This window comes from Theobroma cacao, chromosome 5, assembly GCF_000208745.1.
Source record: "Theobroma cacao cultivar B97-61/B2 chromosome 5, Criollo_cocoa_genome_V2, whole genome shotgun sequence".
Classification (NCBI taxonomy): domain Eukaryota; kingdom Viridiplantae; phylum Streptophyta; class Magnoliopsida; order Malvales; family Malvaceae; genus Theobroma; species Theobroma cacao.
In genome coordinates, this window is record NC_030854.1 from 4,870,999 (window position 1) to 4,892,146 (window position 21,148).

The window sequence follows — 21,148 nt, forward strand, 5'->3', positions numbered from 1 at the left end:
CACATAAATCATGTTTTTGTTTTGAAAACATAGCCGTTCCTTGGCGTTGGCTGAGTTCCCCCTCACGTGGTGGTTTAGCGTGAAGTGAACCCTAAACTTTACCCCAGGAGATACCCTACGCGCCTCTCCGTTCGAGGTAAGAATATAATGGGGTTTACCGTGCCCCTCTAAAAGGCTGGTCCACAGAAACCCCCTACTGCAGTGATTAATTAATATATAATCCACCATATAATAAAACTCAATAACATGATATGGCAATTTTGTAATTCGTAGTTTTTCAAGGTAACCAAACAATTCGCATTTCAATACAATTGCCAACTAGCCAATCATGCTCGATTTATCATAAGCCAGTTAATTTAAACAATCAAATTGCCACAATTAACAGTCTCCGTGTACTCTATTTTTCAAAATCACTATTAATTTCAAAACAATTTATAATTTAATTTCATTGAAACTCATTTATTCATAAAACATGAAAATTTATCTTTTTAAATTCCTTTTTCCATAGAATTCATGAAAGCATCTAAAAACCACCCTAGATAATTAAAATGACAGTAAGTTTACTCACAATGTCTAGAATGCAGACTTTCGAAGCACTCTGTCTACTGGTCCTCGGATGCAATTTCCTTGCCTTTATCGGAGGACTCACCACCTTGACACAGTACAAAATCGAGAGTTTCACCAAGTTGGTACTAAATCAAAATTAAACTAATTTAGACTACCAATGCATGATATGGAATGCAAAAATGCACTGGTAACTATCTAAACCCGGTATTGGCCTAATTCGTCTTATCACCCGATTAAATTCCTAACGGGTCCGTTTAAACTCCAATTTAATTCTTTTCAGTTTCTATACCTCAATTGCACCCAAATTAACTTAATGTCCCTCAGTGTGGTGCAAATTATCAGTCCCAACAGCAAATTACGAAAATACCCCTAGTGGGTAAAAATTCGTATTTTTGCTCCGAAAATTCCCATTATTTTTCTAGGCTCATAATTCATTATTCCTTAACCAATTCTCCTAGAATAAAATCAAACTCATCCTCACTCACTACATGGTAAATTCAGCCATTAATGGTTGGGGGAGAAAATAAATTCTTTTCTTGTTGTTTTGTTTCTAAATATGCTAAACTAACTAAAAACACTAACATAAATTAAAATCAAATAAATCCAACAACTTTCTCTCTCCTAACCCATTTTTTCAGAATTGAATTCATCATGAAAACATGTAATTTAATCATGGAAAATAAAGAGAAATGCTTGGGAATAAGAAAACTCAAGCTTAATAAAAAAAACTCACCTTTTTCACTTAATTTCCTTGAAAATTCACACTTTTTCTTTGATTTTCTCTCTCTAGGGTTTTGTTTTTGTTTTCTCTCTCTTCTTGCTGGTTTGGCCGGCCATGGGGTGGAAGATGGGCTGATTTTGTGCCTTTTAAAAAGGAAAATAATAAATTAATAAAGGCATGACACATGGCATCATGTCATTGGCCCGTTTTTAAAATTTTAAAAATTTAAACATTTTATCTCCACCACATGTTTAGTCAAGGGTCAAAGATGAAGACAAAGGAAGACCATGTGCTGGAAAAAATATCCTGGTGGTGGAAAATTACAATTTTGCCCTTGGGGTGGCAAAATTACCATTTTACCCTTTTACTCCAAATTATACCGAAATTAAAATTTTTCACTTCTAAACCTCAAATCATACTTCAATAAGTCAAATTATACTCTAATAAGTCAAATGGGTTAAAAAAAATCTTTTCTAAAATTCCCATTTTGTCCCCAGGTGGCAAATGACCATTTTGCCCCTAGTTAGTGAAAATTCCGATTTGACTCCAAATTGATCCTCAAACTCCAAATTACCATTTTAAGTCATCCATGAACTGTGAAACTCTTAATCTCACCTTAAAATTCCTATTTGATCTAGTTCGAGGATTAAATAAACTTTGTTGTACCTCTAGGTACAATACCGACTTTTGTAAATTTTTCGGGACTCTCCTAGCATGCAATCATGCTATCATCACATGTATGTCATGAATAGTATTTTATAAGGTCGGGCTTTACAGCGCTACCCCCCTTAAAATAAAATTTTGACCTCAAAATTTCACTTACCGGATTCGAAGAAAAGATGTGGATATTGGTTTCTCATCTGACCCTCGACTTCCCACGTTATCTCCTTCATTCGAGCATTCTTCCACAATACTTTCACATTGGAATGCTCTTGTTTCTTAGCACTCGATCCTTTCGATCTATAATACGTACAAGCTGCACCTCGAACTTCAAATCCTCATGCAACTCAATGGGAGGTGTCTCTAAAATGTGAGAGGGATCGGGAACATACTTTTTCAACATTGAGACGTGGAAGACATTATGAATCCGATCTAACTCTGGGGGTAATTCAAGTCTGTAAGCCACTGGCCTGATCCTTTCAATGATACGAAAGGGTCCAATGTATCTTGGATTGAGCTTTTCCCTCTTCGCGAATCGAATCACACCTTTCATCATTCAATAAATACCACAAATTATCACAATAGTATAATCAAATAAGATTTAATACTTGAAATTTTCAAATTATTACCTTTTCAAGGAGAAACCTTAAGAAAAACTTTATCATCGACTTCAAACTCCAAATCTTTCCTTCGTTTATCCGAATAATTCTTTTGCCTATCTTGAGCTGTCTTTAATCGCTCTCAGATAACTTTGACCTTATCGTTTATCAAATCAATCAATTCCACATTCACCAATTTTCTCTCACCTACTTCATCCCAACAGAGCGGAGTTTGGCATTTCCTTCCATACAAAGCCTCGTATGGTGCCATCCCAATACTAGACTGAAAACTGTTATTATAAGCAAACTCCACCAATGGCAAATGTCTGTCCCAACTCTCGATAAAGTCAATGACACAAGCCCGTAACATATCCTCTAATGTCTGAATAGTTCTCTCAGATTGACCATCTGTCTGTGGATGAAAGGCAGTACTAAATCTCAATTTAGTTCCAAGAGCTTCATGAAATTTCGACCAAAATCAAGAAGTAAATCGAGGGTCTCGATCTGGCACAATAGAAACTGGAACTCCATGTAATCTCACAACTTCATCTATATAAAGTCTTGCCAGCCTCTCAATAGAATACGTGCTATGGATAGCCAAGAAATGGGCGGACTTAGTCAATCTATCCACAATCACCCAAATAGCATCCTTCCCACTTTGTGTCCGCGGCAAACCCAATACAAAGTCCATAGTCACATGTTCCCACTTCCATTCAGGAATCGGTAAAGGTTGAAGAGTACCTGACGGTTTTTGATGCTCCGCCTTGATCTGTTGGCATGTGAGACATTTCGCTACAAACTCTGCTATGTCTCGTTTCATACCCGGCCACCAATAACTTTCTTTAATAGTCCGATACATCTTGGTGCTTCCGGGATGTAAAGCGTAGGCGGAAGAATGAGCTTCCTCCAAAATAGCTCGTCTCAATTGATCATCCTTAGGAACACAAATTCGGTCTCTAAGCATGAAAGTACCATCATCGCTGAGTCTAAACTCACTAGCTTCTCCATCTTGCAGCTTTTGAACTTCCTGTTTCAACCAATCATCAGATTTCTGCAATTCTCTTATCTGATTCAACAATGAAGGTCTCACGACGAAACTAGCAAGTAGGGTTCCATCCTCACCATTATTCAACTGGATCCCTAGAGATTTCATCTCAAGTAACATCGGAAAATAAGAACTTTGAAGTGTTGCTAACGACGATGAGGATTTACGACTTAAGGCATCCGCTACAACATTTGCTTTTCCCGGATGATAATCAATCACTAAGTCATAATCCTTAATCAACTCCAACCATCGTCTCTGTCTCAAGTTAAGCTCTTTCTGGGTGAGCAAATACTTCAAACTTTTATGATCAGAAAAAATCCGACAACGCTCACCATATAAATAATGTCTCCAAATCTTCAATGCGAATACTACTGCTGCTAACTCCAAGTCATGAGTAGGGTAATTCGTCTCGTGCTTCTTCAACTGTCGGGAAGCATAAGCTATTACTTTCTCGTCCTGCATCAACACACACCCTAATCCCAACTTAGATGCATCGCTATATACCACAAATTCTTTTCCACTAACAGGAAGTGTTAAAACGGGAGCGGAGGTTAACCGGTTCTTTAGCTCCTGAAATCGATTCTCACAAACATCATCCCACTCATACTTAACTCCTTTACGAGTCAAACGAGTCAGAGGAGCTGCTATCAAAGAAAATCCCTGAACAAATCTCCGGTAATAACCGGCTAAGCCAAGGAAACTACGAATCTCAGTTACCGTTCTCGGTTGCTCCCATTGCAAGATTGCCTCAATCTTCTTGGGATCGACATAAATTCCAGCTCCGGACACCACATGTCCCAAGAAAACCACTTCCTTCAACCAGAATTCACATTTAGAGAACTTGGCATAGAGTTGTCTCTCGCGCAAAGTTTGCAACACAATGCGCAAATGGGCAGCATGTTCATCATCATTCTTCGAATAAACCAGGATGTCATCGATGAATACTATCACAAACTTATCCAAGTATGGATGGAACACCCTGTTCATAAGATCCATAAAAACTGCCGGGGCATTAGTCAAACCAAACGGCATCACCAGAAACTCATAATGCCCATAACGCGTCCTGAAGGCAGTCTTAGGTACATCCTGCTCCTTAATCCTCAACTGATAGTACCCAGATCTCAAATCAATCTTAGAGAATACCATAGCACCTCGTAATTGATCAAAAAGATCATCTATTCGGGGTAAAGGGTATTTATTCTTGATGGTCACTCGGTTCAGCTGACGGTAATCGATACACAATCGAAGAGTGCCATCCTTCTTCTTTACAAATAGGGCTGGTGCTCCCCAAGGAGAAATGCTAGGGTGAATGAAACCTTTATCCACCAAATCTTGCAACTGGACTTTCAGTTCCTTCAACTCTGCTGGAGCAATTCTATATGGAGGAATAGAAATAGGTGCGGTACCCGAAAGTAAATCAATAGGGAACTCAAGCTCTCGATCAGGAGGTAGTCCCGGTAAATCATCAGGAAATACATCAGGAAACTCACTTACTATTGGGACATCCTCTAACTTAGGTTCCCCCTTTGAAGTATCGATCACGTATGCCAAATAAGCCGGATACCCTTTTTGCACTAATTTTGAAGCTTTGATGGTTGAGATTACACAAGATGGTAATACTCGACGTTCCCCTACAAACACAATCTCTGCTCCCTTCGAATTCCGAAGAACAACTTCTTTTCGGAAACAATCCACGTTCACCCGATGTGCAGTTAACCAGTCCATACCCAATATTAAATCAAAATCCAAGATCTCTAGAGGAATTAAGTCACCCCTAAATTCTTCCTCACCTACCCTTACCCCACAGTCTCTATAACAAGTATTTCTAATCAACTGTTCTCCTAGAGGGGTATGTACTACAATTTCTCCCTCTAATGGTGACAGGTTTTTATCAGCAATTGATGCAAATGTCGTACTCACATAAGATCTATCTGAGCTAGAATCTATCAAAACATAAGCATCTTTATCAAATAAAGACATACTACCTGTCACTGCTCCAAGTTGGACCCGTGCCTCATCTTTTGTCACAGTAAAAACTCTTGTCGAGGTACGAGTCTCTGGTCTCGAAGGTGGATGTGTCGGGGTATTACTCTCCACATCGGACCGTATGGCTACTCCCTGTCTCGATGGTAACCCAAAAGAATCTCTCCTCTGCATATCAGTGCGAGCTGGTGGAGATGATGCAACTACAATGGCTCGTCCTAACTGTGGGCAATTACTCCTAATATGACCCGTCTGTCCACATTGGAAACATCTTGTTGGCCCTCTACATAGCCCACTATGATAATTCTCACAATTTCTGCATCTGTCAAAACTTCCGGAACTCTTCCCAGAACCAGTCATAGTAGATCTGCTAAACCTCGAAGGTCTCTACTGTGATGGTGGAAATGGAAGTTGATGAGATGTCACTGAAGCAGAAGTAGTGCTCCCTGAAGTCGCTGAGTCCTTGCCTCTTTTTACTGGCTGACTAGAAGACATACCAAGATTTCTCCTTTTTGCAAACTCAGTCCGAATCCTCCTATTCTCAATCGCGAGCTTCTCAGCCCGTAAAGCCATCTGTACCACCTCCTTATGTGGCTCCCTACTAGTCACTGTCATTCGCTCTCTAATCTCATTACGGAGCCCTTCCTCGAAATAGCTAGCCTGATCCTGCTCAGATTTCACCAGATCCGGCACATATAACATCAACTCGTTAAAACGAGTCTCGTACTCCTCTACAGTTAGATTTCCCTGTTTCAAACTCAGAAATTCTCTGTTTTTTTCTTTCTGATGGAAATAAGTGAAATACTGACCATCGAATTCTCTGAGAAAATCGGACCATGTTTGAGGAGTAGCGGAACGGGACTTCACCGAATTCCACCAAGTACGAGCCCTCTTCTCTAATAATCTCGTAGCTACCATCAGCTTCATGTCGTCTTCTAATCCCATATCAGATAGAGTCTCTGAAGCTTGATTAATCCAGTCCTTTTCCACAGTGGCATCCAACTCACCCGTGAAAGATACACAACCCAATTGCCTAGCCTCATTCAGCTTCTTGGAAATGGATACATCCTGTACTGGTGGTGGAACTAAAGGAGTAGCTGGAGGCACTACAAGTGGAACTTGACCAGTCTGAGCTTGACCAGCCATTGCGGTAAAGAAAGCTGCCAATGCCTGTGCTGCCTCAGTAGGCATGGCGGGAATACCCGTAGGAGGCTGAGGAGATGGAGGATGTGGAGGACTATCGGCCTGCTCAGCAGCAGGTGCTGCCCGAATGGTAGATGCAGCTGATTCCTCCTCTACTGTATCTGGCTGATGACGTTGGGAACGACCTCTTCCCCTCCCAACCGATCTAGTGAGAGGTGGGCGTCCGCGTCGAGGAGGCATTATAATCTATATAAAAAAAATACGAGCAAGTTTAGGTAACCTTAGGCTCTATATGCAAATGCATGCATTCTATTCAACCTAACCTAACTTAACTTAATCCGGGGCCACACTGATATTGTAAATATTTAAAACAACTTTAAAACTAAAAACTTTGATCTTGAAAACCAAAAGCTCTGATACCAATCGAATTGTCACGACCCGGTACTCCCCTCGAGCCCGTGACAACCGCCGCGGTGTCCCGGTAGACACTTATTGCCCGGAATGTCAACCCGAAACCCCGCAAGGCTTTACTATCAGTTTCTCTGTTCCCTTGTGAGCAACCATTGTCAAATATCGTGTTCTAAAATATTTTAAGCTGTTTCCAACTTTAAACAAATAAAATATTAATTTTTCGTCTCACAAGGGTATTTTGGTCATTTTTCTCAAAAATTTTAAAACTGGCTAAAACGTAATATACAAGTACAAAACACACAATTCATATTCAAAATGAGTTTAAAAGTCTAAAATCTTCATTTAAAACGAAATTATGGTTATTTGAATATAATAAGAAAATAAAAGAAATATTAAGTAAAATATTCTATTTTCTTATAAAACAATATTTATAGAGTTATACGTGAATAATTTTTATAACGTAAAAGCTAAATAAATTTATACATACTTAAATACAGTAAGCCAAAATATTTAATTTAATTTACAATAACAAGAGTGCCCCCGAATAAACAAAAGTAAAGAGGACTGTGAACCTACGGTTTGGAAAATGCAGATCCCACTGTAGTCCTCGATGAGATCAGCTATCTACAGTCTATACTGAACCTGAAATGGGTGGAAAGGAGGGTGGTGAGATTATAAAATCCCAATGAGTAAACAAACATCATCATAAACATCTAGAGTTGAGTACATGGAGACAATAAAGTAAATCATCATAAACTGGGTTATAGCATTAGAACACATTTTGTTCAAAACACGTAAAGAGGCTTATGAATCTCATAAAAATCTAGGCTTGTGCCATAAATCCATTCTCGGGGACACCTTGGCCGAGGCATCCTACCGAGACCGCCAAGGCTATTAAAATTCACATTTCACATAAATCATGTTTTTGTTTTGAAAACATAGCCGTTCCTTGGCGTTGGCTGAGTTCCCCCTCACGTGGTGGTTTAGCGTGAAGTGAACCCTAAACTTTACCCCAGGAGATACCCTACGCGCCTCTCCGTTCGAGGTAAGAATATAATGGGGTTTACCGTGCCCCTCTAAAAGGCTGGTCCACAGAAACCCCCTACTGCAGTGATTAATTAATATATAATCCACCATATAATAAAACTCAATAACATGATATGGCAATTTTGTAATTCGTAGTTTTTCAAGGTAACCAAACAATTCGCATTTCAATACAATTGCCAACTAGCCAATCATGCTCGATTTATCATAAGCCAGTTAATTTAAACAATCAAATTGCCACAATTAACAGTCTCCGTGTACTCTATTTTTCAAAATCACTATTAATTTCAAAACAATTTATAATTTAATTTCATTGAAACTCATTTATTCATAAAACATGAAAATTTATCTTTTTAAATTCCTTTTTCCATAGAATTCATGAAAGCATCTAAAAACCACCCTAGATAATTAAAATGACAGTAAGTTTACTCACAATGTCTAGAATGCAGACTTTCGAAGCACTCTGTCTACTGGTCCTCGGATGCAATTTCCTTGCCTTTATCGGAGGACTCACCACCTTGACACAGTACAAAATCGAGAGTTTCACCAAGTTGGTACTAAATCAAAATTAAACTAATTTAGACTACCAATGCATGATATGGAATGCAAAAATGCACTGGTAACTATCTAAACCCGGTATTGGCCTAATTCGTCTTATCACCCGATTAAATTCCTAACGGGTCCGTTTAAACTCCAATTTAATTCTTTTCAGTTTCTATACCTCAATTGCACCCAAATTAACTTAATGTCCCTCAGTGTGGTGCAAATTATCAGTCCCAACAGCAAATTACGAAAATACCCCTAGTGGGTAAAAATTCGTATTTTTGCTCCGAAAATTCCCATTATTTTTCTAGGCTCATAATTCATTATTCCTTAACCAATTCTCCTAGAATAAAATCAAACTCATCCTCACTCACTACATGGTAAATTCAGCCATTAATGGTTGGGGGAGAAAATAAATTCTTTTCTTGTTGTTTTGTTTCTAAATATGCTAAACTAACTAAAAACACTAACATAAATTAAAATCAAATAAATCCAACAACTTTCTCTCTCCTAACCCATTTTTTCAGAATTGAATTCATCATGAAAACATGTAATTTAATCATGGAAAATAAAGAGAAATGCTTGGGAATAAGAAAACTCAAGCTTAATAGAAAAAATCTCACCTTTTTCACTTAATTTCCTTGAAAATTCACACTTTTTCTTTGATTTTCTCTCTCTAGGGTTTTGTTTTTGTTTTCTCTCTCTTCTTGCTGGTTTGGCCGGCCATGGGTGGAAGATGAGCTGATTTTTGTGCTTTTAAAAAAGAAAAATAATAAATTAATAAAGGCATGACACGTGGCATCATGTCATTGGTCCGTTTTTTAAATTTTAAAAATTTAAACATTTTATCTCCACCACATGATTAGTCAAAGGTCAAAGATGAAGATAAAGGAAGACCATGTGCTGGAAAAATATCCTGGCGGTGGAAAATTACAATTTTGCCCATGAGGTGGCAAAATTACCATTTTACCCTTTTACTCCAAATTATATCGAAATTAAAATTTTTCACTTCTAAACCTCAAATCATACTCCAATAAGTCAAATTATACTCCAATAAGACAATTGGGGTCAAAAAAATCTTTGCTAAAATTTTCATTTTGTCCGCAGGTGGCAAATGACCATTTTGCCCTTAGTTAGTGAAAATTCCGATTTGACTCCAAATTGATCCTCAAACTCCAAATTACCATTTTAAGTCATCCATGAACTGTGAAACTCTTAATCTCACCTTAAAATTCCTTTTTGATCTAGTTCGAGGATTAAATAAATTTTGTTGTACCTCTAGGTACAATACCGACTTTTGTAAATTTTTCGGGACTCTCCTAACATGCAATCATGCTATCATCACATGTATGTCATGAATAGTATTTTATAAGGTCGGGCTTTACAAGTTATTTTGATTTCCAGGCAAATTTTATTGTGAATTTTTAAATCTTGCTTCTCGCCATACTAATATAATTTTAATGTCGAATTTCTAAAGATTAGTTAGATCATAAGGTGCAAAAATTAATTCTACAATTAAAGTAGTAAGCTGATGATATTGTGGCGCGTTATTTATGCGAGAATCCAATTCTGCTAACTTTTGTAAAGGTCTAGCTTTTTAAATAAAGTTTAAGTGCCTTAGAAAATGTTGAAAATTAAGGAACGCGTTGGAAATGTTATGAGATGGGTGATTATGTGCGGATGATGATGGAGGTAAAGCTACCAAAACGTGGCTGAAATAGGTGTTATTTGCAACAGTAACAGTCATGGTTTTGTTCAGCTCGGCAACCAAGAAAGGCCTAAATTTGTACAATTTGTTGCACCAATTAGCTGAGGATATTTTTATGGAAAGGTTCCATAAATTATCCAAATTATTGCCAAGAATTTTAAGGATTTAAATCCCTAAAATTAAGCCTTCATAAAACTGGTGGAGTCAAAACTGTTGCTACCTTTAAAGCAACAAGCCATGGTTTTTGAATTTTTTGATAGCCAAAAACATTCCCTAAAATACTAAAAAATTACTATGGAATTGTTCTATTAGTTTTCTATCAAGAAAAATTTAATTGGAAATTAAATTCCTGATTTTATGCCACCAAATAGCTTCAACGAAAAGATAAAACTGAAACTACCTCTGTAGATAAAGGTCAAGGTTTTGAATTTTTTGACAATAAAAAACATTTCCTAAAATCCTAAAAAAATATTCTAGAATAGTTCCATGAGTTATCTATCAAGATAAATTTTATTACAAATTAAATTCCTAAGTTACATTATAAAGAGTTTCAAAAGCACTCAAAAACCAATTTTGCCACCTGCAGATAAAGGTCACGGTTTTTGAATTTTTTCAATAGCCAAATCACCTCACAAAATTAGGGATGTCAATGGGTCGGGTACCCTATAATTTCGAGGTATCCAAACCCTAACCCTATTAAAAATTAACTACCCTAACCCTATTAACTACCCGAATAATTTAAAAATTACTACCCTAACCCTAACCCTAATGCATTCCTACTACCCTATAATTACCCTAACTTGTTTAAATACCCGAATAAATAAAAAAATTATTAAAATCTTCTTCATGGGTACCCAATTACCCAATTAACTTTTCTAATCTCATAACTTCTCTTTAGATTTATATGTTATAAATTTATATAAACAAAGGTATATATACTGTAATTAATAATTTTATGAGTTATAATTTTTGCAATATTAACACAAAATAAAAAGTAAATATATTTATATTTAAACAACATATATATATACACACACATATATAAAAAATATTTTAATATATAAAATAGTAATTATATTTCTTATAAATTAACACAATATATAAACTATATATATTAAAAGACATTACAAGTTAATTAATAATAATAGTTTCATGAATTAATTTAATTAATTATAAGGATTTATTCTTAATTTCATGAAATTATAAAAAAATATTTAGGTTCCAAAACTATTCTAATATCAAAAGCTTTCTTTAAGTATATATATTATAAGATTATATAAATAATGGTATATATATAATAATTAATAATTTTATAAGTCATAATTTTTGTAATGTTAACATAAAATAGAAAGTAAATATTGTATATTAAAAGTATATATATAATAGTACTTATATTCCTTTATAATATGATATAATATTCAAATTATTTAAACATAATTAACAATCTAATAATTTTTTAATTTAAATATATTAATGTCATCATATTAATAATTAGAGTAACCATACTTTTCATATACTTGTTAGTTTTTAACAAAAACAAATTGCTTGTAAAGTTGATAGAAATTGTAAATTTTTAATTTAATTATTAAAATAATAATAAAATATTTATAAATAGTAATCAGGTTCGGGTAATGAGTACCCAAGGGGTGGTATCCGAACCCCACCCGAATCCAATTCGGGTAGTAAAATAACTACCCGAACCCTTTTATGGAGTACCCTAACCCGGTGTAACCGGGTAGGTTACCCATTGACATCCCTACACAAAATCCTTAAAATTTATTCTGAAATAGTTCCATGAGTTTTCTAGTAGAATAAATTTTATTTGAATTAAATTCCTAAAAATAGAGCACCACAATCCATGTAATTAAGACATGTCTGCTGTTGTCTGTAGCAAGACACTATCTTGGTTAAGACATAGGATATGTCTAAATTTTACACCAATAAATGATAAATTAAATTAGTTAGTTGGCTGAGGATTATTTATAGAATTAGTTCCATAGCATGCTGATTTTTGAAACATTTAATTTAAGGAATATGAATCCTAAAATTAAGAATGTCAAAGATGATGCATTATCATGCATCATATAAAGAAATATGATTTCTTAAATTATGAAAGTTAAAATATCTTCATTAGCTACTTAAATATTTTTGGAATATGTTCCACAAATATTGAAAATTGATTTCATAAATTCTGGAATGTGATTCCTTAATTTAAGGGTGTCAAAGTTTAAATAATTTAAGACAATATTAATCTAAGAATTAGATTCCTAGTAGTAGTAAGAGTCTAAATATTTATGAACAAATTTGGTTTGAATTGACTTCTTCTAATTTGACATTAAATTTAAAGATTAAACTGTCTAAGATATTCCCTAATAAGATTAGGTAATAATAGACACTCGTTGTTTAATTAAATGAGATTTATAATTGGTTGCCCAAAATGTTTAGGAACACAAATTAAAATGTTTTTAATTTGTAATTTGTAGTAAAATTTTAATTATAATCCTAATAAAATTAGGAGTTAAAGAATTACTAATTTTGATTAGTAAAAGTTTTTATTGTTAGAATTAAAAATAAAAAAATTGCAAACCCGAAAATTTGAAATTAGTGAAATTCAAATAAAAAAAATTTGCTAATCTTAAATACCTCGTATGATTAGCAATTTGAATAAGACATGTTTTAAATTTTTGTATGTTCATGTTGATGAATTTATATAGATATTTATTGACTTAGGCTCAATATGATTGTGCTATAATTGAAGTCTATATTTATCTCAAGTAATTTGCATGTGATATATTTATTTTATGAGATTTAATAAATGTTATGCAATACAAAATAGTAAGTATATGATAGATATATTTTATGCGATTTAATAAATTCTATGCATGCAAAATGAAACCTTAATAAGTTTGTAAAACAAAATCCCTTATGAAAATATTAAGTCACATGTTATGCATGACTAAGTTGCTTTCCACCATATAGCAGGATAACATGGCTACTATTTTAATCAAAGACTTGTTAAGCACACTCAAGGCCACGTTGTTACATGAGTATGTTTGAGCTATTGGTGGGTCTTACTCAACTAGATTTATAAAATCCGAATGCTTGAAAACTTGATTATTATGGAAGTTAGAGGCAATGGTTAGACGAAACATATATGATACGTTTAGTCAATGTGTTGTCACCTAGCTGATCTAGAAGTCACATAAGAGATGTGATCGATAAACTAAGTTATCTACCCAATTAGGCATATCATGGCTTGTTAAGCATACTCAAGGTCATGAAAAGTTGAATGAGGTCCTAGCCCATTAGAAAGTTCCTAAAAGAGACTTTCCGAAATGACATTGAGGGTTGTCATTTTGCATAAAAAATAGTGAGAGACCTACTTAAAATTTTAAAGCCTTGTTTTAAATAGTTTATGCATGATTATATTTATTGCTTTTATCTTATCTATTCAGACATAATCTATATGAATGGCTAACAACTTGTCACTTCAAAGCATCTTGAATGTAAACAAAATGGCCCAAACTTCTTGATTGGTTTTGGAACCTCAAGATCATCTGGAAACAGGAAAAGAAATCATATGTCCTTGACACACTTATTCCACTAGTCTTTGCTAATGATGCTAAAGCTGAGGATAAAAAGGCATATCAATGTTATAAGGATGATAATGATCAGGTAGCGTGCGTGATGCTAACCAGTATGACCCATAAGCTCCAAAAGCAGCATAAACACATGGATATCCAATCCATGATTCTTTATCTTAGAGAATTGTTCGGTAAGAAAGGCACACTTAAAGATATAAGATCTTTTAGGAATTGTTCCAATGCAATATGGTAAAGGGGAGTTCTGTCAGACCCCACATACTGAAGATGATTAAACTAATTGAGAGGCTTGGACAATTAGGAATAATGATGGATCATGAGCTGAGTACTAACTTAGTTCTACAATCTCTTTCTGATTACTTCAGTCAGTTCGTGTTAAACTTCCATATGAACCATTTAGAAACTACTATTCCTGAACTTTTGACTATGACAATTAAGTCCATCAAAAGGGAAAAAGGAGCTTAGCTTCTTGTTTCTTCTTCAAAGGCTCAAATGAAGCAAAAGAAGAAAAAAAAAACCAAAAAGGGAAAAAAGGTAACATCCCAAAATCAGAAGGCACTGAAGCTTAAGAGAGGTGTTAAAAAAGACAAAGAGAAGGATATTTGCCATCACTGTGGCAAACTTGGGCATTGGAGGAGGAGTTGTAAGGAGTACCTAGTTGTTGTAAGCAAGAAGAAGAAACTTATTGAAGTTTATAATTCAAGTGCCATTTCTTAAGATATATTACTTTATATTATAGAAGTATATGACACTTTATGTTGGTCCGAATATGTATGACATGTTGCAGAGACCAAGAACAAAGATGAGTAAGATCTTAGTTGAGGAGGTGAGCACATCCATTGACTACATAAACCATTGGATGCCACATATGGATGGATGTGCTCCTATTTAAACTTATGATTTGATTTATTGGATAATTTGGTTAAACTTTTTGACATTTATTGCCATATAGATGACTTGTGAAACATTTATATTTATCATTTGGATGTTAAAGTTTTAATGTTTCATGTTTGGATAATTATTTGGAATAATTATATCTTATTTTTATCATTATCTACTTTTCATATTTCTCCTTGCAATGGTATTTAATCAATTATAAATTATGATTCATGTCAAATTAGTTTGATTAAAATAAAATAAATCAATTAAAGTTAATCAACTAATCATGTGCTAATCAATTAATTAAGTGACCCTACTTAAGATAAGATTTTAGTTAAAGATCATTTGAGTTTGTTATTAATTGATCAAAGGAATGAATGTCAATTCATGTGAAGATGGAACCTTTTCATGATAGAACATAGAGATGTTTATTCAAAGAGGAAAGCAAAGTCATATTTTGATGTGATTTGGTCCACCTCTCCAATACATTAAGCCCATAATGGTATTCTACAACCAATACAATTCCAACTATGCATTGGCATGTATGTACGTAACTTTGTGGAATATTCAAAAGAGTTTGAATATTATTCTCACAAAGAATCTTGAATTTAGTGGGAGCATGATGACATTAAGAAAATAGTTTCTTAATATTACTGTGTTACATTGGAATTCAATACTAGAGCTTTTGCATTAAGTTGCATAATCAATATAGTTGTATGAGAACACCATGGACTTAGTAAGATACATTGAGATGTACTTTTCATATTAAATGAATCTACTAAATATGATTTAATGGAATTTCACCCTTTATTCTATTTAGTGTGATCCAAAGTGTTGGATATAATAGAATATGTTGGTGCACCTGTCTCATATACATGAGGAGATTAGTGAAAGTGAATATAGTTCTTTATTGATACAATTATGTAAGATGTAATATGTGTATAAAGAAAAAAGCCAAGTTTTAAATTAGTAATGGATGGCACAATACTAAGTCACAAAATGCATGTGATGCATAAAGCATAGTCAAGTTGGAATAGTTCCAAAGTTAGAAAAAGAATATGAATATGTTTATAAATAAGGTCATATACATCCAATTAAAAGCTCGAGTATGACGATATTTAAATCATTAGCTCATGAACTAATAAAAGGTTCTAGCCATCGTTAAGATAACAACAAAGCCACACTAAAAACTTAAGTCTCATTGGATCAAAATATAGTAATATGACAAGATGTTGTGACATCACAAGGATAAGAGCAATTAATGACATTAAAGGGCACGAGCGAGTCAATAAAGAGACACGGTTGCTAAATGGATTAGTTCCACATTGCGATGAGATAGCCATTGGCTTTGTGTTAGTGGCAAAATGTTAGGATCAGCTTTATAGCCAATTGAGATTGGTCAAGGCTTGGTTTCAAACATTCAATGATATTATTCATATTGAATGATTAGAGGCTTTTTTCATCAATAAGACATTGATTATAATGAGTTATACTTATAATTAGATGAAGTCTTGGAGATTAATATGCCTTGTAAAGGAATTGTAATGGGTTGCAGTTATGAGATCCCTATGCATCAAAGCATAATCTCAAAATGTTCTTGGTCAATATATCATTGAGACTGGACATCAATGATACTTACAGACTAGTAAATTCTATATTCTTTACTTTAGAAGTAAGCAATTGATCTAATAAATTCAAGTATAGAGATACTTGGAACTAGAATGTAAGTGCTTGCCTAGAAGAACAAGTTCACTGAACATGACTCACCATGGGAAGTGCATTTGATAATACATTCTAGTGTCTATGCAACACTTCTCATGAGTCAGTCATGTAAATACTCCTTTGACTTGAGACACTAGGTTGTCTTATATGTGGAGTGCTATGCTTTAATTTCATCCCTATTGTGCTTAACCAAAGATGCCGAAGCAAGATGCTTTTGGGTATAATATAAAGTATATGAAGGCAAATAAGTGGTCAAGATAGGAATCATCACCTCAAATGTTTTTAAAGGACATATCCTATTAGTTCTTAGTTAACATTAGCTTATTGAAGTCTTTGGCCAAGGTGACTTGGAGATTATGAAAAGGTTTCATAAGTTTTTATAAAACTAATGCTAAAAGTACAAGAACAAATATGGAGGTCAATAACAATATACACTATACCAAGTTTTTATCATCTCCGAAATATATGATGAGGGAATGAATTACATTAATCAACTATATACTAAAAGGTTGTCAAATAACTCTTTGCCTCTCCTGATAATTGGGTGACCATGATGCATTACCAGATGCCAATCTTGGTCTATGGAATTGATTATAAATTAATTTATTGATATTTATATTAATCAATTAAGTTATTAATCAATTCCATTGCCAACATGTTAGGAATTTAATGGATCACACACAATGATTGCATTTGAATCAAATTGAGAGAGTGATGATTTATGTCACGACCCGGTACTCCCCTCGAGACCGTGACAACCGTCGCGACGTCCTAATCGACACTCCTTACCCCGAATGTCAACCGGAACCCCGCAAGACTTTAATATCAACTTCTCATTTCCCCTGTGAGTAACTGTTGCCAAATACCACGTTCTAAAAGATTTTAAACTGTTTCCAACTTAAAACAAATAAAATAATAATTTTCGTCTCACAGGGGTATTTTGGTCATTTTCCTAAAAAATTTCGAAACCGACTAAAATGTAATTTATAAGTACAAAACACATAATTCATAATCAAAATGTGTTTAAAAGTCTAAAATCTTCATTTAAAACGAAATTATGGTTATTTGAATATAATAAGAAAATAAAGGAAATATTAAGTAAAATATTCTATTTTCTTATGAAATAATATTTTTAGACTTATACATAATTAATTTTTGGAGCGTAAAAGCTAAATAAATATATAAATACTGTAATACAGTAAGCTAAAATATTTAATTTAATTTACAATAATAAGTGGGCCCTCGAATACACAAAAGTAAAGAGGACTATAAACTTACAATTTGAAGAATGCAAACCCAACGGTAGTCCTCGATGAGATCAGCTATCTACAGTCTAATCTGAGCTTGAAATGGAGGGAAAGGAGGGTGGTGAGATTATAAAATCCCAGTGAGTAAACAGACATCATCATAAACATCTAGAGTTGAGTACATGGAGACAATAAAATAAATCATCGTAAACTGGGTCACAAAATTAAAACACATTTCATTCAAAATACGTAAAGAGGCTTATGAATCTCATAAAAACTAGGCTTGTGCCATAAATCCATTCTCGGGGACACCTTGGCCAAGGCATCCTACCGAGATCGCCAAGGCTGTTAAAAATTCACATTTCGCATAAATCATGTTTTTATTTTGAAAACATAGCCGTTCCCTAGCGTTGGCTGAGTTTCCCCTCACGTGGTGGTTTAGCGTGAAGTGAACCCTAAACTTTACCCCAGGAGATATCCTACGCGCCTCTCCGATCGAGGTAAGAATATAATGGGGTTTACTGTGCCCCTCTAAAAGGCTGGTCCACATAAACCCCTTATTGTAGTGATTAATTAATATATAGTCCACCATATAATAAAGTTTTGACAACATGACAGGGCTAATAAAATACTACCGAGCCTGCAAGGGTAAAATAAAATAATTCATACAATTCATAAAACACAGCCCAGCTAGTCATGCCAATACAATAACAATATAACATAAGCCATCAATTTAAACAATCAAATTGTCACAATTAACAGTTTCCGTGAACTCTATTTTTTAAAATCATTATTAATTTCAAAATAATTTATAATTTAATTTCATTGGAACACCTTTATTCATAAAACATGAAAATTTACCTTTTTAAATCCATTTTTTCATAGAATTCATGAAATCATCTAAAAACCACCCTAGATAATTAAAATGACAGTAAGTTTACTCACAATGTCTAGAGTGCAGATTTTCGAAATACTTAGACTACTGATCCTTGGGTGTATTTCCCTTGCCTTTATCGAAGGACCCACCACCTTGACATAGTACAAAATCGAGAAACTTACTACATTGGTATTAAATTGAAATTAAACTAATTTAAACTACTAATGCATGATATGGAATGCAAAAATGCGTTGGTAACTATCTAAACCCGGTATTAGCCTAATTCATCTTATCATCCGATTCAATTACTAACGCGTCCAATTTAATCCCAAATTACTCCATTTCTTTTCTAATACCTCAATTCACCAAACATTATTCAAATAACACCAGTTTCAGCATCAAAACCTTCCCATTTCTTCATTTAAAAATTTAGCCATTATAGTGCATTAACACTGTGATTTTTCCTACTTAATTTTCTCACAATTATTCATCATTTTCTAAGCCATTTCTCTTGAAATAATAACAATCCATCACCCACACACATCAAGGAAGATTTGGCCATGAAGATTCATGGGGAAAATGGATTTCTTTCTTGTTGTTTTGCTTCTAAATATGCTAAACTAACTAAAAACACTAACATAACTTAAAATCAAATCAATCCAACATCTTTCTCTCTCCATACCCATTTTGACTAGCCATGAATTCATCATGAAAACATGTAATTTAAGCATGAAAAATAAGGAGAAATGCTTAAGAAAAATAGATTTCTAGCTTAAGTTGAAAAATCCTACCTTTTTCACTTATTTTCCTTGATTTTCCACACTTTTTCTCTTGAAATTCTTCACCTAGGGTTTGTTCTTCCTTTCTTTTCCTCTCTTCCTTGCTTGGCCGAATATTTGGATAGTAATGGGCTGATTTATGCTGATTTTTAAGTTAAATAATAAAATATCTTAAGCTTGATACTTGTCATTTTCTTATTGGTCCATTTTTAAACTTTAAAAATTTTAAACCTTTTATCTCCACCACATGATTAGTCAAAGGTCAAAAATGAGAATAAGGGAAGACCATGTGCTGGACAAATGTCCTGGTGGTGGAAAATTACAATTTTGCCCCTAGGGTGACAAAATTACCATTTTATCCGTATACTCCAAATTATACCGAAATTAAAATTTTTCACTTCTAAACCTCAAATCATACTCCAATAAGTCAAATGGGGCCAAAAAAATCTTTTCTAAAATTCTCATTTTGTCCCCAAGTGGCAAATGACCATTTTGCCCCTAGATAGTGAAAATTTCGGTTTGACTCCAAATTGATCCTCGAACTCCGAATTACCAATTTGAGTCATCCTTGGATCGTGAAACTCTCAATTTCACCTTAAAATTCCTATTTGAACTAGTTCGAGGCTTAAATCAACTTTGTTGTACCTCTAGGTACAATACTGACTTTTGTAAATTTTTCGGAACTCTCTTAGCATGCAAACATTCTATCCATCACATGTATGTCATGACAAGTATTTATAAAGTCGGGCTTGACAATTTAAGTTAGACTTAAATCATATGCTAGGTAATTAACTTCTATAAACTTAATTAAAAAGAGTTTAATTATGTCACGACCCGGAACTCCCATCGAGCCCGTGACAACCGCCGCGACGTCCCGATAGGCACTCATTACCCCGAATGCCGATCGAAACCCCGTAAGGCTTAGCATCAGCTTCTGCATCTCCCCAGTGAGTGACAGTTATTAAATTTCACATTTCAAAAAAAAATCATAAGTCATTTCCAAATCAAAACAATAAAATATTACTTTCTGGCTCACAGGGGCATTTTCGTCATTTTTCTTCGAAAATACCAAAACTCGTCAAAAACATGGTATAAAAGCTAAATATATTTATACATACTTTAAATCAAATAACTGAAGAATAAAATTACTTTTTCAGTGACACGTGGGCCCCCAACTGACTAAGAAGATGTAGGGCTATGAACCCTTACTTCCTATGATGCAACTCCGAGATTAATTCTCGTCTTAATCAACTATCAACAAACTGTCCTGAGCCTAAAAATGGATAGGAAGAGGGGTGAGATTAAATAATCCCAGTGAGTAAACAATTACCATCAAAAGCATCTAAAGCCGAGTAGATGGAGATAATATAAAAACGTTATATCTCAATAATATTCATAACACAAATTTCGTTTCAATCTATACCAAACAATTTATTTTCATCAAAATTTCCCGCTTATGAATTTCTTAAACTTGGCCCCTGCCAAAATCATTCTCGCAGGTACCTTCGTCAAGGTATCCCACTGAGACCGCCAAGGCTGTTCAATGACCCATACCCATAAACATGTTTTCACATCTAACACACAGCCGTTCCTTGGCGTTGGCTGAGTCTCACTCTCA